Raw genomic sequence first — 5,065 nt, forward strand, 5'->3', positions numbered from 1 at the left:
CAACCACTTTGAAGGAACATGTCAAGAGGAACAGAGAGAGATGAATTGATTGAAATAAAAAACCTTCAAAGACGAAGCTAGGAATAACGTTTATAGAACGAATACAACTAATTAAGAAAAAAACAATATACACATCAAAAATTGAATTACACAAGCATACGCAAAAATGCTCCTTTATTTTTCCTCAAACTACGTCGACCCGACTGAAATCGGGTTTATCAGCTAGTATATTAATATGAGGAACCTCTTAGTAATGAAGAAGTAAGTATAAACACAAATCAGCCAAAATAGAAACTTCAAATATCCGGGACAAACAATTCAACCATTTCAACCAACTAAACTAACCAACCAAACCTAACAACATAACAGAACTAATCAAAATAAAAAAAAAACAAAACAAACCATAGAAAAACAATTACAACCCAACCTATCCAAGGGCATATGATTCCAACTAGTGGTCAACCTTTGAATATGCTTGAAGTGGCATCTAGGGGTATTCAATATAGAATTCTATATTAGCCTTAAGGCTACATCCCGCTTCGCAGAAGAAGTAGAAGGAATATTTTGAATATCAGTATCATATATTAATTTATTTACATAGCAATGAGGAAAAGTAGCATGTTGTTCCATCCTGAGCATGTTTCAGCTTATTCTTATTTCGTCATTAAGCAGCCTGGAAACAATTTTCCATTTTCCTTTATATTTCATCTATATCGCTGTTCCCTTTCAAAACGCCATTCCGAGTTCGTAATCATTACGCTCTGAAATCGATTTTTAAATTTATTACACCAACTACATTTCCAATGCAACTCAACACAATTGAAAATTGAATCTCACTGAATAAGGGCATAGCATTATTAATATCTATACATGGAAAAAAATATTTTGAACTTTTAAATTTTAACATGCTTGGGAAGAGAATGAGTTGAACTTGTAAGCGCAGTTTAGTGTCTAAATAAATGGAAGAAGAGAGAAAAGATGCAGGAAACTGAACTATTCGATGACGTCTTTGCATTTTTGTGATTTTTTGTTATTTTGTAAACGGCAATTCCTTTCCCGTCCATAGAGTAAATTTAACTCTTTTAAAAAAATAAATAAAAAGCATTTGTATCGCTGGGCGATTTTTGAACATGCCAATAGATTAAAGTTGCATCCCCCTATTTCCGCATTGGAGAATATGATACTTTGCTACTTCTTGCGTAGACTGTGTTACGGCGTACATGTAAAGTTGTAGTAAGGTTAGACGATATTTTTTCGGCCATTTTTTTTTCAATATTCCAATTAGGTGTTGTATGCCCTCCCACAAATTTGTTTAAAACCGCACTTTTTCAAATTTTGCCTCATGTCATTTAAATCAGACATGATTGGTTAGCTTGACTATATTTTCCAATACTCTAATAGGAAAAGCTTGTATGGGAGCTTTTATTTTCAAAATTTTGTGTAAGAAGAATCATCCTCATCTAAATTCATCCGGACCGAGCTTTATTGCTATGATCGTATAATTTTTTTGGTGATACAGACAGAAGGTTCTTTGGTCACCCCAATGTGTTTTGCACATGCTAACATGAATCTTTGCCACACTATGAATAATAAGAAGCATTTTTACCATGTTTCAATCGAATTGGTGGCCATACCATATACCAATACCATATACATATACCAAACCGGGAAACTTATACTTCACCACATATTGTATAGAGAGTTTTAAGAAACGCATTCGCAATATTTAGATAAAGGAATATTATAGACCTTTCGACGGGGTGCTGTATGGAAGCCTTCCTTTATTGGACCGGTGTGGCCAAAATATTCGATTCTTCTGCAAAATATAAAAAAGCATGTGTGCTAAATTTCGGCAAGATCTGTGTTATATATTCTTAGGTGAATAGTATAGATTTTTAATGGACGGTTGTATGTGAGCTTCCCTTTCTTCCCCACCGGAGTAGCTGATATTTCAGATTCTTTTAAAGAAATGAAAAAGATTCATACATCACAAATTTCAATCAAATCGATGGTTCTTTGTACTTTTTAGTAATTATGAAAGGTTTGTTAGGCGCTCCCCACCCCCTCCTGCATGAGGGGTTGTATGGGAGCTCCCCTTTTTACCTCGCGGAGTGGATGAAGCTTTGAATACTTGGGCCAAATGTCCAAATGAACATGTTTGCCAAATTTCAGAAAAACTGGACTCCATTTATAATTTTAAGCGAATATCTCTTTTGGGGGGGGGGGGGAGGTTGTATGGGAGCCCCCCTTTGTTCTTCATTCAGGAGTGAACTTTCACCAGTATTAGTTTTAAGTAATGAAACATCTATGCACCAACTTTCAGTCAAATCAAGCATCATCTATAATTTTAAGCGTATATTTTTCTCTTTGTGGAGGAAGGGTAGTATGGGTGCCCCCCTTTGTTCTTCATTGAGATGGCTGAAATTTCGCCAGTATGTGTTTAAAGTAATGAATCATATATGTACCAAATTTCAGCTAAATCGGGAATCACTTATAATTTTAAGCGGATAATATTTACTTTTTGGAGGGCGGGGGGTTGTATGGGAGCCCCCCTTTGTTGTTCATTGAGGAGGTTGAAATTTTACAAGTATAAGTTTTAAGTAATGAAACGTCTATGCACCAAATTTCAACCAAATCGGGCATCATTTGTATTTTTAAATGAATAGTCGCGAATTGGGGTTGCATGGGAGCCCCCCTTTTGGGGGGCTCTAAAAAATAAAAAAAAATCAAATGCCTAAATCCGAGACCATCATATACCTATGTACCAAGTTTGGTGCAAATCGGTTCAGTGGAAACCCCATTGATGCGCGCGCCTAGGCACATATATATATATATATATATATATATATATATATATATATATATATATATATATATATATATATATATATATATATATATATATATATATATATATATATATATATATATATATATATATATATATATATATATATATATATATATATATATATATATATATATATATATATATATATATATATATATATATATATATATATATATATATATATATCTATATTGTTCGCCCAAGATGTTTCAACCTTAACGAACAATTGGTTTCGTCAAGGAGTTGTTTGTTTGACAGTCCAGCGAGTGATAATTTGAGTGAATAGTGAGTTGCCACTCCCGTGAGTGGCACTCAAAAATTGTATAAAAACTAAGAAAATTAAAGGAATGGCCTCTCTTTGCTATCTTTGCCTTTCGACACCACAAGCAGCGAAATTGTTAATTAAGTGATCCGAAACTTACGCGAACGTTCATGGTGCCGTGACCAGGATTGTGTGAGTATCTGGTTATAAAATCGCGAGTTTCGATCGATATTGTGTTACCGCTTGTAGTTGAATTATCGTTAAGCATACAGCTGTTTTTGCCGCATCACGCAAAACACTGTCAAACGCATACATTCACAAGCATATAGTGCATTCACATAGTGCTAAGCATTCACATAGTGCCAATGAAGCCCACGGTGTTAGCATCCCGGCGGACAATTTTGCTAGTGTCCATTTCGCGATATGAAAAATTTCTAGAGGATTTCGTTGCTGAACGGGACCAAATAGAGGTAGAAACCCGACTTAGGAAGTTTGAACGATTATGCCAAGATCTTGAAGATATCCATCAAGGGTTGGAAGATTCCGCTTCCACTGCCGAAGAAATATCGCAAAGTGCGGCTTTGAGGGAGAATTTTGAAAGTAGAACAATACAGGTGCAATCGAAATTGCAGGCGCATTTACGGTTAGTGCAAACATCTTATGCCCAAACGACCACCGGATCGAATCCGCTCAAGGGTATTAAGCTTCCCACCATTGCACTGCCTGAATTCAGTGGAGATTATATGCAATGGTTGACATTCCGCGATACGTTTGAGTGCCTCATACATGCAAACGGAGACTTACCGGCGATACAAAAATTCCACTATTTGCGCGCCGCTGTGAAAGGAGAGGCGGCTCAAGTGATAGAGTCAATCACCATAAGCGCGGCTAATTATGATTTAGCGTGGAACACATTAACTGAGCGATACTCCAATGAATATCTGCTTAAAAAACGCCATTTACAAGCCATGTTTGCCATTCCTGCTGCACAGAAGGAAAGCGTAGCATCACTGCACCATCTTGTAGATGAATTTGAGCGACACAAAAAGATATTGCAGCATTTAGGAGAAGAAACGGGCACTTGGGGTAGCATTCTCGAACATCTACTTTGTACCAAGCTGCCCATAATTACATTACGCGATTGGGAGGAACACGCATCGAGTGATACTAACCCGAAGTACGACGGTTTAATTTCGTTCCTACATCGTCGTATGCGTGTATTGGAGACTTTACTAGTAAACAACCGTCAGACGTCGCAGGACAATGACTCGAGGAACTTACGGCGAATAAACTTTCCTCGCCATGCCAGTTTTGCTGCTACATCGCATGATGCGCAAAAATGTAAGTTATGTAATTCTGCGCACCATCTTGTTAAATGCCCGCGTTTCGAAGGGATGGAACCGAAGGAGCGTCATCGATTTGCCATGACCGCGCATTTGTGTTTGAATTGTCTGCGGGAAGATCACATGGCTCGTGATTGCCCATCACAGTACAAATGTCGTTACTGTAATGCTACACACCACACTAAATTGCACTTCACACACACTAATACAAGTTACACCTCACCACCACACCACACACCCGATGCCACTAGCGATCTCACGGCCATAAACAACACACAACGCACGTTTGCGGCAGCACTACAGAAAGCATCCGAGCGGGTCTTGCTCCAAACTGCGTTAATACATATAATTGATGAGTTCGGACTCGCTCATCCTGCGCGAGCTCTCTTGGACAGCGCATCTCAGCCTAATCTTGCAGTGAACACCGATTTGTTGATGGTTGACAATTTGATGATGAATCTCCCAACGCGCGATATAAACACCAATGATTGGAATATACCATCTAGTTTGCCTTTAGCGGATCCCTTGTTTTATAAAGCTGCTCCCATAGACATCATTCTGGGCGCACGCCATTACCACACATTTTTTGAGAATACAACGCAGGTCCGT

The sequence above is a fragment of the Anopheles nili genome (genome assembly GCF_943737925.1).
Source record: "Anopheles nili chromosome X unlocalized genomic scaffold, idAnoNiliSN_F5_01 X_unloc_19, whole genome shotgun sequence".
Lineage (NCBI taxonomy): Eukaryota > Metazoa > Arthropoda > Insecta > Diptera > Culicidae > Anopheles > Anopheles nili.